At 46.7% G+C, this 18,541-nt stretch overlaps 1 long non-coding RNA gene across 1 annotated transcript; it reads right to left on the minus strand.

Annotated features, from left to right (window-relative positions):
- Positions 1-1,233: 1,233 nt before the first annotated feature.
- LOC129387925 (uncharacterized) lies at positions 1,234-15,245 on the minus strand. Its single transcript, XR_008615077.2, has 3 exons — positions 15,160-15,245; positions 1,841-1,927; positions 1,234-1,325 (listed from the first exon to the last, which is right to left on the minus strand). It is a non-coding gene; the product is annotated as an uncharacterized lncRNA (long non-coding RNA).
- Between the last annotated feature and the right edge of the window lie 3,296 nt (positions 15,246-18,541).

Below are 18,541 nucleotides of genomic sequence, written 5' to 3' on the forward strand. Positions count from 1 at the left end.
AACCAGGTACGTGTGCCGTCCTTCAAGCTGACGTAGACACCGCGAAGTTTTGTGGCGTTATCCCAGTGGTTGTATAAGCGACATGTTCAGAATCACTCAGCCAGCTCTCCACATCTTAACATAGTTCTACATGACAAGTATTTGCTGTCCGCGGCTTCTCAATGGTACAGTAAATCGGCATGGGGCCTTCAATGGCGGTTTGAGTCGGTGAATCAGTCGCTCTCTTGGTCTAGAATTCAAATTATGGCGGCAGGCATCCTTGTCATTGACTTGCACAGTGCACTTTAATGTCCACAAGTATAGGGCTCGTGTTGTGGCTTCTGGACCGTGTCTCGCGCAGGGAGTACGTTGTTTTGCTCCTTCGTCACATAGATAAATTACAAGACGGTGAGCATTTCATTTCGCAGGATGCTAAGACCTGGCGTAGTTGCGAAGACAACTGCCTCTACTACTTCGTCTTTCATACGGTGCTTAATGCCAATGCCAACTGATAATATCAGTAATTCTAGATACTTTAGGTAGTTACGGTGGACAACAATTAGCTGGGCGATTTACGATTTCATACAAATTATGAACGGCACCTATAACTGTCGCTGCGAATGCACTCTTTACTAAACAATACTGACCTGTTTTTTCAAGTATTCTAACATAAATTGGTTAGCGACCAAAATAGAACATCTAGCGATAGGAGCCGGAATATTTTTTTTAAAAGATCCCTAACGTATTTTTTTTTTCGCGTCAGCTGATGAAATAACAATTACACGACGCTATATCCTAAAGTAAGCGCCTAACGGCTACACTAAAATACAAGAGAACTAAAACTGGGTGCTATTAGGCCTTCTACGAGAGGTTATGCCTATAAAAATTAACATTCAAAATAGTACTGAAATAAACACGATATTTTTGAAAAGCGGCCGCATAAATCAACAATAATTGACGTTATGTGAGACGCACAAGAGGTTCTACAGAATATTTTGTGTTTATTCGGTGTTTCAGTTTTATTGATACAGGGCAGAATTTCCTTTTTCTCGTTCTTCGGAAGCAAATGTCACGTATCCGGATGGGTACCATTTCATTACATTTGGCGTGTCCGCAAAATGAACGGTACTAAACAGTGAAATCCCCACGTGACTTGTCCATGGTTTGTGCCATATAGTCTGTGCGCCTACCTGCAGTATTTTCTCTCCACCTGTTCACAACTCCCTTGCAATCTTCCTTATTATAGACGTCAAAGCTTCCCTCCTGTGCGCACAGGAGGTCGTAGATAAATGAGCAACATAAGGGGACATTTTCTTTGAAGTCGTCCTTCACCCAAAGCTCGCATCCTGAAAACCAAGTGCATATTTATTGCAAGATATAAATCTGTGCACTCCATTCGAGGTGAAGAAAAAATATGAGAGCAAAAAATTCAGGGATGCAGCGCCACTATTCTTAAACAGCCCTTTCATGACCAAATGCAAACAGTAACAGAAAGAACAGGAGCGTGGAAACAAAGGGATCGACAGCGGTCGCACAAGGTTGATCTCCTGCTGTTGATAAATTTGCAAACTGCAGCTTTGTATAGGAAGGAAAACTGACCTCATTAGTACCTGGCTCTATAAGACTAGAGTGGCCCAGTTTACCATCATAGCCGCGGCGGTCAAATTCCGAAAGGGGCGAAATCGCGCCCGTGATGCGGCCGAGAGACAACGCTCTCTAGCCCCGACGTGGAAGCGGCCCGCTTCGGGCTAGGAAATTAGCGCGACCTGATCGACCTGAATAAAGTTTTTCATACCATACCTTCGGGGGTATGAGCCGCTTAAGGTTTTCGCCGTAATATTCATCACTGAGATGTACATACCCTTTTTCGAATTTTTTCTCTGGATGCTGAAGAGATTGCAACTCGCGCCATCAGTAAATATAACAGGATCGGTTACTGCTGGCTCACCTGTGGAAGAAAAAAATGCTTTATTTTTTGCCTTGTGATACACCAATAAACAACACCACCCAACGTGGTTTTTTTTTTCATTGAAAACAAAACATGATTTTGCACATTTTGGGGGAAATAGTGGTTATTCTGTGAACTCAAGCTTTTCTATTTTGGGAAGCGAGAACGCGGATCAATTAGATGCAAATAAATAGAGCTGTTGCACAGCTACATTATCTATTGTTCTCTCGCAAAAGGAATTATTGCTTTTATTTGTATATTTAATAACCCTTATAAGTGACCCGGAGCGTGCCACGCGCATTGGCAACAGTGTGAGTCGAAATACGTCCCCTGAACTAGCCTTCGTGAAAAACATCACAGACACCGCATGCGAAATCTCTGAAATGAATCTGGGAAGTGATCACTACATTCTAACGATCACTGCCTTTGTAAAGGCATGCAGGAAACGTAAACTTACTTACTATCCTGCATAATAGGTGGGATGCTTTTCACTACGCTCGCAGTCATCGAACTCCTACACCCACCACTAACTCCATAGAGCTTGATGAACGGCTCGATATTATACTACAAAACGCCAACAATGCTACTATAGAGACGGAAATGAAAGAGGACGGTCCCACTCCGAACGCGAGACTAATTCACTTATGGGAAGCACAAAAAAGCTTAGAAAACCAATGGCCGTCCCAAAAACATAACAAAATATTTCGGAAATGCTCGTACAATTAGAAAAAAAAATCGAGGAGCACTCCGAGTTCTTAAGTCAGAGACACTGGCATCAGCTTTGCGATAGAATAAGCGAACAGTTGGGCACTAAAAATAAATGGATCCTGCTTAGGCACTTAATCGACCCTAATCAAACCTAATCTGCATTGCGAAAAAGCGTGCAAATAATTATTCATTCTTTCCCCAAGAATAACGACACACTCATTAAAGAGATAAAAAAATGCTACTTCAACTTCGACAACGTCTTCCTGTATCAAATACCTACACAGGGCAAGAAAAGGAAGTCGTCGATAAAGACATTGAGGAGGCTGAAGTTCCAGAGAATATTAATAGCATAAGGACCACAGCTGCTGCCGGGGAAGACGGGGTCACAAAACAGATGCTCAGAAACCTAGATGACCATTCAATTATATAAACTAAAAAGTTCCTCAACACTCACTGGAGAGCTGGCGCATCATCCCTCCCAGCTGAAAACATGCAAAAGGTATTGTTAAACCCAAACCATGTAAGAAGCTCGACTTGAGAAACTTAAGACCATTTTTCTTCACCGCTAGCTTAGGAAAGCTCATAGGACTTGTTATAGTTAGAAGCCTTAATGACTACGCTGAAACTGAGGGGCTCTTGCCTCCCACGATTGTGAGTTTTAGGCCCAATCTTTCTACACAGGACATATTGTGGCAATCGCCAAACGATATACCGGAGCCAGGCCCTATCAGAGCAACATGGAGCATACTAGCGCTAGACATAAGCAAGGTCTTTGACGGTGTTACGCATCGTTCAATCCTACCTGATCTGAACCAGATTAACGTGGGGAAACGCAATATTTAATGTACTATTTTTCAAACTTCCTCAGGCAAAAAAAAAGCTGCAGAAATTCATCTGGGCGACCTCAAGAACGAGCACTTCACTTTAGGACCACGAGGAACCTCGAAAGGAGCAGTTATATCACGTTTTCTTTCTAACCTTAGTATGAAAAATTGCCACCTCTTCTAGATGCCACACCCCACTTTAGCCATTCGTCATTTCTATTGCGAATGACATAACGATCTGGGCAAACACAGGCACAGATGGTGCAATTTCAGAGGCACTGCAAATGGCTGCGGACATGGTTCAATACTACGTTAAACTAAACGTGCTAACATGTTCTGCCCAGAAATCTTACATACTATTAATCACAAACAGAAAAGACAAAACCGACAGCCAAGAGCAGGCCTCTACAATAGGGGTTCGCGTAGAATCTCACCCACTCCCGCCTATCGTGACCATCTGGGTGCTGGGAATGCTCATACAGCTCAACAACCGCAACGCACAGGCTATATCCGGGCTACAATCCACAATCCGACAAATGTGCGGATTAATAAAAAAATCACATCAAGGCGCGCAGGAATGAAGGAAGGGGACCTATGTCAGCTGATTTAGGCCTTTCTGATCAGTCGCATAGTGTAGAGTCCCTCCCTTACTGCCACCTAAGTTGAGCGGATAGGCACAGCGTTGGGCGAACCGATGTAAGCCAATTCGGACAAACTATTGAGATTACGAATACATAACTCTATAGAAGAACTGATCGAGGCGCGCGAAACAGCGCAGATTTTCCGTCTGTCCGGTGGACTGGCCGGCAGGCGTATTCTGGACAAGCTGGGCCAAAATGCCACAATCGCCTCTAGGGGACGATTCCTTTTGCCACAAATAGCAAGACGACAACAGGTCCCAAAACCTATTCCTAAAATGATGCTCCCAGGAAGCCACGACGGTCGTCGTACGGCCAGGGCAAAGCATTCGTGGGATAAGTATAAGGACGACCATTCTGTCGTCTATGTGGATGCGGCCGGCGCAGGGTAACCTAAAATACGTTGTGAGCGTAGTTACAGGAGAGCGTCCAAATTTTAAGCTCAGCAACCGTCGAGGCCTTCTCCGCCCTTGATGCGGAGGAGACTGTAATCGCTCTGGCCATCACAAATGACTTCCTTCTTACAAACATGAGCCATTCAAAAAGCTCGATACTAAATTACAGTAAAGTCACTGTTAATAAAACAACGCAGCAAATCATAAACAATTATTACCACACTTTCTATTAAGCGGAAAGACTTATTGATCTTTTATAGGTCCCCGCCCACTCCGGAAATTCTGGGAACGAGGAAGACGCATCGCCAGAGGCCTAGCAAGCCGTAAGGTATGCCACTCCAACTCGGATTCTCCAGGTGCGGCAGTGACCACATATAGCGAAAACTAAAACTTGTATAAAGAAATGAGGCACACTTATCCAGCGCCTCTTCGGGACCTTACGAGAGCGCAGGCCACCGTTCTTCGCCAGCTTCAGAGAAACTCTTTTTTTTCACCCAAATAAACTGGTGGTTATCGCCAATGGGGACTTTAACCCCATATGTCAAAATTGTAACATGAACAAATTGGCAATACAAGACCACATCCTCTGAGGATGCAGGGGTTCACCTCCATCAAAAACGCTTTTGCCAGCCTTCTCTAAACTTGCCTGGGAGGCCTTATTTAGGACTGCCACCGAACCGACCTCGGTGGCAGTCTTAAGTAAGGCCTCCCAGGCAAGTTTAGAGAAGGCTGGCAAGAGCGTATTTGAGAGAGGTGAACCTCGGGAAACAAATAAAAATCGGCACTTGGGTCGAAGGAGTCGCTCCAGCAGGAGCCACCCTGAGATTCTCTATGATTTTTTATAAAAAATGTTGTGAGCACCACCAGTGCCAAATTCACTGTACTATTGGTGCGCACAACTAGTGTTATTTTAGGTACAGACCTCCCTAGTGATTGCTGCGCTACACTTGACTGCGGGACAGAAGAGATTCTAATATGGAGCACGTTGCCAATCGCGAGCTCTTGTTTGGCTGCCTCAAAATGTTCATGCCTGGCCACACAGTCAATTTTGTTCACGTGCATTCTTAACGCGTAGGGATAGGATAATTCAGCGGCCATGTCAAGCGAGAGCATAACCATCATACCTTGCTGGTGAAGCAGCGCACTGATATGGACACGGCGAAGACACACAAGAATACACCGTGTCCGTGTACATGCCCGAGTTGCCTTGTCCGTGTGCGTGCTCGCCGTGTCCGTGTGAGAGCGCTGCTTCACCAGCAAAGTATGATGATTAATCACCAACTAGTCCAACTTTCCACATTACTGAAGACCATAACATGGTTAAAAAGAACGTGTTGGTTTCCCGGTGCGTTGTTCAAGCTATAGATAGGCGTGCTATCTTGTGGAATGTCGGCTCTTCTATGAAGTCTGCTGGTTTGCCTCTCAGGCAACAATTTGAAACAATTGAGGAGACAGTCAGAGTAGATGTATCAATAGTTACAGTGTCTTCACACATCAGTCGACCACTGGCCAACTTTTTCGCTGGCTTGAGACGCATGCTAAAAAGTCGTTTTTAGAGAAGGATGTTAACCAAAATCTGCATTCGTGCTTGGATGTTGCCACAATGTCGTATGCACCATCACATCAATACTGGGCTACCGACTCCGATACGTCAGAAACCCTACGGTGGATCTCCTACGTTAAGAAAGGTGATCGCCGAACAGGTCAACGACGCGCTGTAGAAGGGCGTTATGCAGGAATCGTGAAGTCCTTCGGCAGCTGTTGCTATACTTGTGAAGCAAGACAACTCCAGGAAATCTTGTGTCGACTACCATCGCCACAACACCGTCAAAGAAAAAAAGCGTGTAATCATTACCATGCTTTAACGATGATTTTCACTGCCTTTACTCCGCCTAATAGTTTTCATCGGCTGACATGGTGTCCGGATACTGGCAGATGAGGATGTACCTATCTCACAGAGGAAAGACCGGTTTTGATACAACTGACGGTCTTTGCGCTTAATGTCATGCCATTTCGCTTATGTATGATCCGGCAACGTTTTACCAATGCGAATTCTTCATTGCTTATAAGAGCGTTTCATTGGCCTGGATTGTGGAATACAACCAAGCAGGACATCGTCAGCCCTGATGTCTCCCAACACCTCAACCAAACGAATCCGCCTCCTCCAAAGCCTCTGCAACCAGTTAGGCCGCCATCCTCAACTTTTGAGAAAATCGGTGTAAATTGACTCGGTCTCTTCCCCAAGTCTTCCACCGGCATCCGCATAATCGGATGCGTGGATTACTTAACACATTACACTGAAATAAATGCACTTATATCAGCCACATCATCTGATGTTTTGTGGTTTCGTTTGCAATTGATTTCCTCCGTCATGGAGCTCCTCGGGCTGCAATAAATGATCGCGCTCAGCAGCTCACCACTGACATCGTGTAATTGTTACTACGCCTTTGTGGATCTCAATTTTCTGGTTTCACGTCTTGCCAGCCGTAAACCAACAGCCTAAACGAGTGCGCCAATCATACTCTCATCAACACGATTTCAATGTATTTTTGTAAGTGGGATTCCGGATTACCTTTGATCACGTGTGCCTTCGACACTGTCAAACTTGAAGTCACACAATATGCGCCCTTTTCCTATACGCTCGTCATGCTGACTATTCTCGACACCACACTTCCTTTCCGCCTAACGAAGATGCTTCTGTCGCGCAGATTTTGTGTTGCACGAACGAAGCACATCGGCTTGCGCGCCTCAGAACTCTTTTGTCACATGCTCATGCTTAGGCTTGGTGCGACACATAACATCTGCCAGTCAGATTCGCCACCGGTAACTTTCGGTGGCTATGGACACCAGTTCCGAAAAAAAGACTTTCACAAAATGCTCTGCCAAAAATCTTGCCAATTACTTCTCGGGAGCTTGGTTTCAAACCCGGCTCCTTGGGCACAGAAGCCCGGTGCTCAAACCATCAGACCACTGTTAGGGCTCTGCCTCCGGGTTCGCAGCTCCGAGCCGGGAGTTATTTGAATGAAAGACGTCACTTGCTCACGCAGTCCAAAACGTGGTAGCGGCCTGCGCTACCACGGCGTATAGCTTAGCAGGTCAAGTGGACCAATCCATCCCTAGTGCCTACCACCGAGAGTTGTTTATTGGGGAGTAAATAAGGCCAACAGCTCGCAGCTACAGAAAACGGATTTACATTGCTGCTGGTAGCTTTACAGCCCACAGCTCTGTCATTATGGAAGCCAACTACGTTTTGTCAGAGAGTCAAGCACTCTGAGACACACCAGACGGTGGCCTAATGCGACTTGTGGTAACCAGATCCTTATTCTAGGCAAACCGTTGGTGTCGTAATCTGCCAATCAGTCAAGTTGTAGTCGTCGTACAAATCCCCTGCCGGAAAGAAATGTCACCACAAAGCACGCGCGCAACCCCTGATAGGAACATGGAAAGGGTGAAACAAGTACACCGCGCATATTGTCCCAGTCATGAATGCGCGAGAGGAGAACGACACAGGCGCGCCAAAAAGAAAGCCGCGAACTGAAATACCTCACCACTCCCTAAGTGGCTTGATGAGTAAGCCTGCAGCACAACACTTGCCGTTGACAACTGGCAAACACTTTGATTCGGTAGGCTTGGTCGGCCTGCTTAACGCGAAAAAAACTCTTATTCCATTCCTTTCAGGGGAGTTGCCAGGAGTCCCTGAATATGTGTCGTCGTCGACCTCCTGTGACGAACACCACCAATTCAACCACGCCTGAAAGCCAGCGCTTTGAGACAGTTCACTTGTTAACACGTCGCATAGTAGCAAATTAAAAGAAGTGACCCCGCGCAACTCCGAACATTTGCTGCACGTCTTTCATTGTACTACTTCACGAACTAAGGCGCTGGAGCACGTTTTTAATAGGCTAAGTGCGTCGTACCTCTCTATTCAACATGTTTGAATGCTGTACAAAAGTACCACATTTTCTTCAATATCCATCATGGTGACCTAGCAAAGGCATTATTTGATTAAAATTTTAATTTGCTCTTTAGATAAGTTTATTTCCGTTGGTATAAGCCATACAGATGAAGGGGAATAGGAGTGGGTTGTAAAGATTTCAGATTGCGTGCATACCTACAGAAGCACGATTTTCAATAAAGTTTTTTTCAATGTCCTGACCAACTGTAGTGTTTAAATCTAGCAGCCATTCTCAGCTTCCTTGGCGCACTCCATCGCGTGTGTCTCGTGGCTCGTGCCGCGCGCTACGAAGTTACAAAATAAAAGAAAGAAGAATGAAAGAGCTTCTTCTGCTCCTGCCGTCGATCCGAACGCTTCTCAGTTCTTTCGCTGGCTGACTCACTCATTATTGTAGTGAACCTAACCTTGGTCCCTAAAACGTAGAGATCCGGACGGAATATTAACACGATACCGCGAAACGCGAATATCAAAGGCTTGAGATCCGCGAGGATTTGAAAGCTTGTTCGTTCCAGCAGGTGTTCGAAATGCCGAACGCCGAAGTATACGAAAAGCAGCTCGCGACCGAACGAGCTGTAGCATGTTTATGGAATAACCACGAACGCAGCTCCATAGGCCCGAATCTCACTGGAAGACAACTCCCTTTGTCATTACTAACCTGTTCGACTTCTTAAGGAAAACCACTTATTTGCCCCAACTATAATTTAATGCTCGCTTACCTGCTCTAACATTGCCTATCCTTTTGTCTTGTGACTGGGTCAGCATGGCCTTAGTTGACTTTGTGCCATTAAACCCAAATTAACCAGCCAACCGTCATAGGTGGGGCACTGTGTCAGTCAACCTGTCCTGAGCTGCAACAAAATCAAGGCACGCGTTCGTCCCTGAAATCTGCAGCGCGTCTCTTGTCGCAATGCGTCATTTGCCTTTACGCACTATCTTGACCACACCTGAACTGTAGGCGAGCATGCTGCCGGCCAGCAAAGCTACCGTGTTACAACGGACGAACAAGCTTTCCATTCGGGAAGCAGCGCCAGCTCACATGGAGGAAGGAAAAGTATAGTGAAGAGCATTGCGTCATACAGACAACCTTGGCAAGCGAATGTCCCTTTACGACAGCCCTTTTGCTCTGTGCATTGCCCAGTGTTAACCGAAAACATAATCTCTTGCGTCGAGATCACGGAGCAAGAATCGATATTTGCCGAGACGATTGGCGCACGGTCTAGTGACAAGAATAGCGATTCGTGCACTTGTACACTACTTCAAGTACAAGAGCTTAAGACACTGTTTATAGTGTCCCTGTGCTTCCTCGCACGCGCACTCATTTCTCACTTCTTCTCCCTCTCTTTTCCTCTTCCTATTCGCCTTTTCCTCAGCCCCAATGCAGGGTAGCAAAGTGGGTGCTCGTCTGCTTGACCTCCCTGGCTTTCCTGTCCTTGCTCTCTCTCTCTCTCTGTACGGATACGACAAACTTTATTAAAATGATCCTGAGGAGCGCCGCTTCTTAGGGTGACACTGCGGGCCACTTCTATGTGGGGACAGTTACGCCTAACCTAACCGCCGCATCGCAGGCTCTCTGAAAACGGACGATGATATTCCGAGCTCTTGATAACCGAGTTCCACTTCTGTTCAGTAATGGTCTTATCCTCTTGTAACGAGGGACACTGCCAAAGCATGTGTTCTAAATTGCATGTCCCCCAGCAGCTAGGACACTGTCAGCTAAAAACGCCCAAGAATAAACAGTGCGTGAATGAATGCCAAACCAGAATAAGAGCTTGTCTGAGGGATCCTAATGGTTATAGCTTGAGGTCTTGTGAGCTTTTTATGTGGTGAAGGAAATACTCTTCCCTCCAGATAGAAATGTATTGTGACTTCATTAAAGGTGAATAGAGTGTCCCGGAACTCTTGGACATTGGACTATGACAAGGCTGCTCCTACCGCGCGGAGAGTTAGTACGCGCTCCTGAGAGTGGGCCATGTGATTGAGATTGGTGAACGAGTCCAGATTTAGGCCAAGTGCACCGGTAAGAATGTCTCTCTCTATAGGTAGTGGTTATTCGATGCGCACTCACCACCGCTGCTCGGCTCCTGTGAGTGTAGCCATGGAGGAAGGAAAAATATAGGAGGCAGCATTCCTCAATACGATTGAAACCAGTGTGGTGGCCCGATGCGTGGTGAGAACGCCAAAGTGTGTTTTAGGTTTTAGTACTTCCGACAGATGCTTTTTTTTCGATACCCATTCGAAACCGTTTGAACCTATTTAAGTAAAAAAAATATGACTAGCACCACGGCACTTTCGCCTAGAGCTGCGCTCAAGTTTATGGATTGTGGCATCGAATCGCGATGTTGCACTATGCGTGTCCTTTCGGTGAGGCGCATCAGAAAAGGAACCTTTCAAGCGAGTCGGAAGCCAAACGCGCACTGATTAAAAGCTATCGGTAACCAAATATGTCGGCAAATCTCGATTTCGCTCCGTGATCTCGACGCAAGAGGTAACGTGCTGGGCCACCACTACGGCTTCACGGAGCGTTTGCTTGTCAAGGCTGGCTGCGTGACGTAATGCTCCCTCCTATCTTTTTCCATCCTCCATGCTTGTATCTCTGATCATATTTTGCCTGTATCTCTCGTGACGTGTTGGGACGATGCACTTCGCTTCAATCGCGTTGCGCGATGCTCCCTTCTATCCTTTTCCTTCCTGCATGCGAGCTCACACAGCTCAGTGAGCGGATGAATATTGTAGGAAACGTTGCGCGCTCATGATGCACTCTAAGAAGTGTCCATCTTGATGGAAGCATTTCCCTGTTTTGCATGTAAATATACAAGTGTACATGTCATCTTATGGCCAGTCTGGGGCGCGCATCTGGCATCTGGGCAGATGTGCGGTCCAGACGGGTAAGTGGCTGTGTGGCTCCGGACGCCGCCGTGGATCTGACAACGCTTTGCTCGTCAAATTCAAACAAAAAAGTACTACAAGTATCGCCCGAAAGGCGAAGCATCGATTACGATAGCAAATTAGTAGATCCATGCGAAGTAAAACTAGTAGTTTAATCGGCTGTATAACATTTTAAGCATTCGCTTAATAATTAAATTAACAAGCATGCTGTCACCTGCGCACAACTAAACGTGAATCCATCTTGCTCGATGACTGCTGGGGGAACTCGCTGTCAAAATGTTGGAGTGAGGAATGGCGGCGGCGGAAGCGAGCGAATCAGCCTTCGTGCATTTCTCAGCTTCAACGAGAATAAAACGTCGAAAGCACGGCGCATACGAAACTACCAGCACTACACGCACTCTGCAAACATCGTACATCCTCTTGAAGAGGAGGCTTGCTCATGCGCGCACTGTGGCCACAACTCAGCTCGCTTTCAAGATACAGCGCCCGCACGGCCGTGCTGTAGGAAGCCGCCACCGGAAAAGAACGTCATCCCCCCTTACTTCGCGTGACCCCAGTGCCTCGCCGCGACAAGAGCGGGTGCACTTTCGCCACGCCTTCCTTGCTCGCGCATGCATAATTGAGCCGCCTCCACCGGATCACCCTCGTATGCTTTCACTCGCACATACAGCATACGGCACGCGGCAATGATTTTATCGACCTTGAACTTAATGTGGAACCTCACGGCTACAGCGACGGCGATCCCGAAGGCAGAAATGCTCCTGGAGCGTCCATATAATTGCTATCGCAATAAAGGGGTTCAAGCAAGGCATAAAATGGACACGCGTCTGTTATCATAAAATCGTCTAATTTTCGATGTCATCCAAGCGGCTGGCGGAGGAAGATGTACGAAGCTGAATCAGCCGCAACACGAAGGACCCGGTGGCTGTAGCAGCACCAGCTTCAGATATGACGCCTTATACTACCGCACCAGCGTCGTCAAAACGCGTCGAACCTCATAAATTATGCTGGCTGCACCATGATGCTGGACTGTAGGCCTCCTCTTTAAAGCCTGCGTCGAGCGCCACACTATGCTCGCGCCTTGAGAAAGTGCCAGAACGCTCGCGCTGTCATATGTTTCAAAATACACACCAGCGACCGGTCAAGCTTGCACTGCCAAAAGCCATCTACGCGACGGTTTATGGTAAGGATCAGCTTAATTAGGCGCCTGTGGCTACTGCTATGCTATCGCCCCCTCAGTGTCGGCGTGCCACCTTGGAAGCGCAGTTCATATGCGCCAAAATTAATACCAAGGTGATTTTGGCGCGTGTGGTAAGGTGTTACAGCAGAGATGTATATATCTACCCTCTCATATATTTAAAGCGATAGCCTTAAGAAGCCCATGTCGCAGAAAATCCTGTGTCGGCGTCGGTCGTCGTTTCGGTAAAAATATTTTCGAAGCACGCTCCATTGACGCGAGGAATCTACCAAATTAATCGAATTTCTCAAGCTAAAATACGTGGAAAACACGTAAGCTACGCCTCACACACAACCTACATACATGATAGCTTTCGGATTGTAATTTGACTATACGAGAAAACCTAATTCTGTTATGCTAAAACTCCAACAAACCCTATTTCGATAGTTTCTACAATTCACGAACCGGCGGCGGCGTCCGCCATTTACGCGCGCCGGCGCACGGGTGTCTTGGAGGCAAGGGAATGGCACGCCTGCTTCTTTGCAATACGTCACGCTGCTGCTCGCCTACGCCACATCGAGGCCCACGCAAGAGGCCGCGTTTCTACTGCAAAGGCCACCTTCGTGCATAGCGTTTGTGGCCAGCGTTTTCCGGTAAACACTGCGGTTGCATACACTCCAGTTTATGGTAAGCAGGAGCAGCAGTCAGGAATATTTGAATGCTATCGCGTTCCACTCTTGAAGGCGAAGCTTCAGCTTCCTCTAAATTTTTTCTATGCCCATGACTAAAAGCTCCCGTGCTCTCTATAAAGAGGCGAAGCAAACCAGTAAGGCATGTGCCAACGCCTGGCGCAGCAGGAGGAAAGCCAAAAAGCCGCCCAATACCTTAGAATTTCATGTTTTACTAGAGGGAACTATGGCGCTAGTGTATACGGGAGCTGCAATCGGGATGGTTCAGCCATGATGGGAAATGTGCATAGGGGAAGGAAAAATTTAAGAGGTACAATTACGCCACGCAGCCAGCCTTCGCACGCAAATACTCTGTGAGGCCACAGTGGTGGCCCAACACATGACCTCATGCATCGAGATCACGGAGCAGGCATCCATATTTGCGGAGATATTTGGTTCTCAGTAGCTATGCCAATAGTTTTTGTTGTTCTTATTACGGTGCGCGCTTGTTCAGCTGCCCTGTTCAGCTTCATTGCACAGCCGTCTTATTCAGCTGCATTTGCTTAAACTTCGTCCTTCTGGCTTCAAACGGCTTCGTGACTTTGTAAACTTGTAATTTGAACAAGTGCTGTTTAAAACTATTTAAATAAACGTTATTAAAGGGGTCCGACGGCTAATTTGTAACAAAGGGCCTCTAACAAAGAGGTCTGATATTGATAACATTACGCCATGAACGTATGGATAGACAAGCAGCATAGAACGCCCTTATGAATTTTTCGCAGGCAAGTCAGCACATTGAGACGCTTGGCGCATTTCGATTTGGCTACTTCGACAGACCGAACCACTGCAATTATTGGTTGTGCGTGTTCGCCGAGAATGAGTCTGCAGTTACGAGTATGCCGATCAGTGTATATCATAGCGATCACAGAGTCATTCCGGCCGTCGTCACTAAGTGACAATGAGTGATGTAATAAAGTATTCACCACAAGTTTTCTTACCATGACGTTTACAGCTCAGTTGTTCATACCACTTCGCAGGGTGGAATGGCGTTGAATTTTAAGCATGAAATGCTTTTAGCTCCAGTTGCCGGTGACCTTCAAGTGGCCTTTAGCCAAAACCTAAAGCCGTTATTCGGGCACTCAAACGAGATTATATGGGTAAGTTGCGATAACAAAATGAGATCCAGGTAACTTGACAAGACCGCATTACATACGATAGTTAACTCCAAAACAAGTTACGAAAGATTTTGCTTCTGAGTCCTTCCAAAAGTTTGTCACAATATCACTCATGCTGTTAATTCTAGGACACCGTAGCGTAATTTGTTATTTCCCAAAGCGAGGTTAAAAATACAAATACAGTGCTTTGTACACTTGAGTGTTATAATTTGGCGCTGAGAGAGTGTCACCTCTTTTTTCTTTTTACAACGCCAGCAGTTTGTGAAGTCCGCTGCGCGTCAGGCGCACCAGTAGCGTCCGGCACACAGCCGATAGCTGTTTTACCGAGGCGAGACTTGCAATGAGGTTCTGTCTGTGACAGGAATCTATTGCGTCCATATGGACCAGTGAACAGTATGGGGTGGTGTGATCTGGTGTGTTGAGGTGTGCTGTTGCGAACATGCACTGCATTCATTTTAAGATTGTGGCTGGTATCATCTCCAACCAATCGGCTTTCATGCAAGCAATCTGGCATTTCACGCCTACATCTACTCTCGATTGCGGGAGAACCAGCATTTTCGATTGCAATTTTTTTGATCTACAGTAATGACGTACTCTATCGGTGGAAACATGCTGAAAACACTGCAGTGATAGGTGAGTGCGATATTTGTTAGCGGCAGGCAGACATCCTTTTTATCTTTTTTTTCATTTAGCAGGTCTACTATTACAACACATTGCATTAGAAAAAGGTCTTCTTAATAGACAGAACATATCTCAAAACAAAGTTGCCGAAACCGCCTCAATACAAACGTGGCTGATTTGCTTACCCGTTGTGAATACATATTTTACGGCGTTTTGAATACCATAGCCCGGAGTGGAAACGCATTTTACTTCTGGTTCTTTAGCCTCTTCCCTGCAATAGACATAATGCAGGTATCATAGAAATGTTCATGAGTGAAACTCCTTCAGCAATACCTAAACCTTTATACCGAGGTTCATGAAGATTGCGCGGCTAAGGAGGCTAGTGTGCTGGGAAAGTACAAAAATACTCACACGTCCCCTGCCAAAGAAAAACGATATTGGCGATCGCATTGTTTATTATTTGGTTGTACGTTTTCCACCTTTACGCTCCAGCAGGTAGCGTTTACTTTTCCGGATGAAGGGACGTTAGCCGTTAACAATGTTGTGCACTTGGTTTGGTAGTATACGTCAGTGCTTGACTTGTTAAGAGTCTGCAATGAAGAAATTTTAACACAATGTGAGGACGGCAAATTGCTTGTTACTCACGGTGGCAACTGACAAAATTGCATCTTGTTTTCAACTTATTTCAGAGATCTCGCAAGAAAATGAATTGAAGAAGGTGTTATTTGTACCTTACATTAATTTACGAAAAAAATATGTGCCGTAACCATCGACGATGATTGTAAATAGAAGTGAAAATGAGAGTTTAGAAAGCTTACGTGTGAAAATAAAGAGCGATAGTAGACTATTTACACTGCAGTGCATTTGCGCTGTGTCGCGCTCACCGACGACCCTGTGCGTGGGCATTAAAGGTCAGCGCCCTCGGTCAGCATGGCAAAAAATAACGAAGCACAGCTAAAGCACGGCGCAAGCACGGCAAGCGCAAGCCCATTCTAAGAGCGCACTACGCTTCCACGCGTTCAAGATTTCACAAGCCACTTGGAAGATGCAAAATCTTTAGTAAGGTAGACCTTGTCAAGGTCCATCATCAAATCCCCATTGAGCCTGCCGGCATCCCCAAGACGGCCATTACTATAAACATCGGCCTGTTTTATTGTGTCCGCATGCCCTTTGGCTACGCCATGCACCTCAAACATTTAAAAGATTCATTTCCAACGTAATGTGCGGCCTCCTGGCTGCACTTGTTTACATCGACGACATCCTCCTGGCGAGTCCCAATCCACAAAATCATGAGCGTCACCTCAGGAAACTCTTTCAGTGCCTTCAACAATTTGACCTGCTTGTCAACGCCCAGAAATGCGTCTTTGGGTCATCATAGCTCGAGTTCCTGGGTCATCACATCTCGGCGCTGGGGATTCGTCCATTGCCCTCCCATATCGGGGCCCTGCAAGACTTCTCTGCACCCACTACCCTACGACAGTTGCCTGAGTTCCTGGGCCTAGTGAATTTCTCCAGGCGCTTTATTCCACACTGCGCTGATCTCCATCCCTTCACTGACCACCTTCGCACGACGAGGGGCTCCTAAACCACGATTTCCTGGTCTCCCGAAGCTCAAACTGCTTTCAGGTCGGCTGAACAAGCCGTCTGCAGATTCCATGTTTCTCATCCACCCGAGAGTTATTGTGCCTACTCGCATCAAGGAGCATGTATCCAGTCTGGCTATCGGCGCCGATTTCCAGCAGCAAATAAACTCCGAGTGGTGTCCACTGGGCTTCTTCTGTCTGAACCTCCAACCTTCCGAGACTCGCTACAGTGTTTTTCACCGCTGGCTGCTCGCTATCTACTCCACAATCCAGCACGATTCCGGCACTTCTTGAAGGGCCAGCCATCTTATGTTCTTAGGGATCATAGGCCTTTAGTGTACGTCTTCCATACAAACTCTTCCAAGTACGTCGCGCGTGAACTTCATCAACTAGCCTATATATTGGAGTTCGCTATGAATATCTAACACATCAGAGGCAGCTGATGCACTCCCGCGCATCACCTCCCTCTTCTACATCAGCTGAGGGCTGGGAACGTCTAGCTCGGGCACAGATGGACGACCCTGAGCGGCGAGCACTGTGTGACTATTCCCATTCTCTCCTTTTGCAACTCGTTTCTTACCCGTTTGTTCCTGGCTCACTCTGGTGTGAGATGTCAGCTGCTGCAGCTCGCCCCTTCATTCCGGTTGGCTTCTGTTGTGTGGTGTTCCAGTGCCTTCACGACATCTGCCATCCCACCGCGTCACCATCCCTGTTTCCTACAATTCGTTCATCTGCCCTCCCAACATCCGAGCCACGCATCGCCTCGTTACACATTGGTACGTCTGGCCATACATTAACACCGATAATCGCTAGTGGGCACATTCGTGGCTCGCGTACAAGACCGCCAAAGTGACCCCTCCACACAAACACTCCCACGCAGTCTTTCATGCCACATGGCTCTCGCTTTGGCCACGTTAGTCTTAATTTGGTTGGAGTGCTTCCTCCCTCTCACGACTGCCGGTACATTATAACAATGACTGACCGCTTCACTGGTTGGCCCAAAGCCGTACTCACTCCGGACATATGTGCAAACGATTGCCAAAGGCTTGGCTTCAGCATAAGTTTCTCACTTCGGCTGTCCCAGCATCGTGACCACTGATCGCGCCCGGAAATATCACTCTGCCCTCTTCACTGAACTCAAACGCCTGTTTGGCGGTAAACATTGCCGTACCACTGCATTTCATTCCGATATCAACGGAATATAATCTGAACCTGGCAATGTTTAACGCTGGAACGTTATCTAGAGAGGCGTGTCTAGCAGTGCTATTGAAAGAACTAGAGGGCAGTAAATGGTATACAATTGGACTAAGTGAGGTGAGGAGGACAAAAGAAGCATATACTGTGCTTAAAAGCGGGCACGTCCTATGCTACCGGGGCTTAGCGGAGAGACGGAAACTAGGAGTCGGACTACTGATTAATAAGGGCATAGCGGATAACATACAGGAATTCTAAAGCATTAACGAGAGAGTGGCAGGTCTTGTTGTGAAACATAATAAGAGCTACAAATTTAAGGTCGTACAGGTCTACGCTCCTACCTCCAATCATGATGACCAGGAAGTCTAAAGCTTCTATGAAGACGTGGAATCGGCGATGGGTAAAGTAAACACAAAATACAATATACTGATGGGCGACTTCAATGCCAGGGTAGGCAAGAAGCAGGCTGGAGACAAGTCAGTGGGGTAATATGGCATTGGTTTCTAGAAGTAGCAGGGAAGAGTTATTAGTAGAGTTTGCAGATCAGAATAATATGCGAATAATGAATACCTTCTTCCGCAAGCGGGATGGCCGAAAGTGGACGTGGAGATGCCCGAATGGCGAGACTAGAAAAGAAATAGACTTCATACTATGCGCTAACCCTAGCGTCATCAAAGATGTGGACGTGCTCGGCAAGGTCCGCTGCAGGGACCATAGGATGGTAAGAACTCGAATTAGCCTAGATTTGAGGAGGGAACGCAAGAAACTGGGACATAAGAAGCCGATCAAT

The sequence above is a fragment of the Dermacentor andersoni genome, chromosome 10 (assembly GCF_023375885.2).
Source record: "Dermacentor andersoni chromosome 10, qqDerAnde1_hic_scaffold, whole genome shotgun sequence".
Lineage (NCBI taxonomy): Eukaryota > Metazoa > Arthropoda > Arachnida > Ixodida > Ixodidae > Dermacentor > Dermacentor andersoni.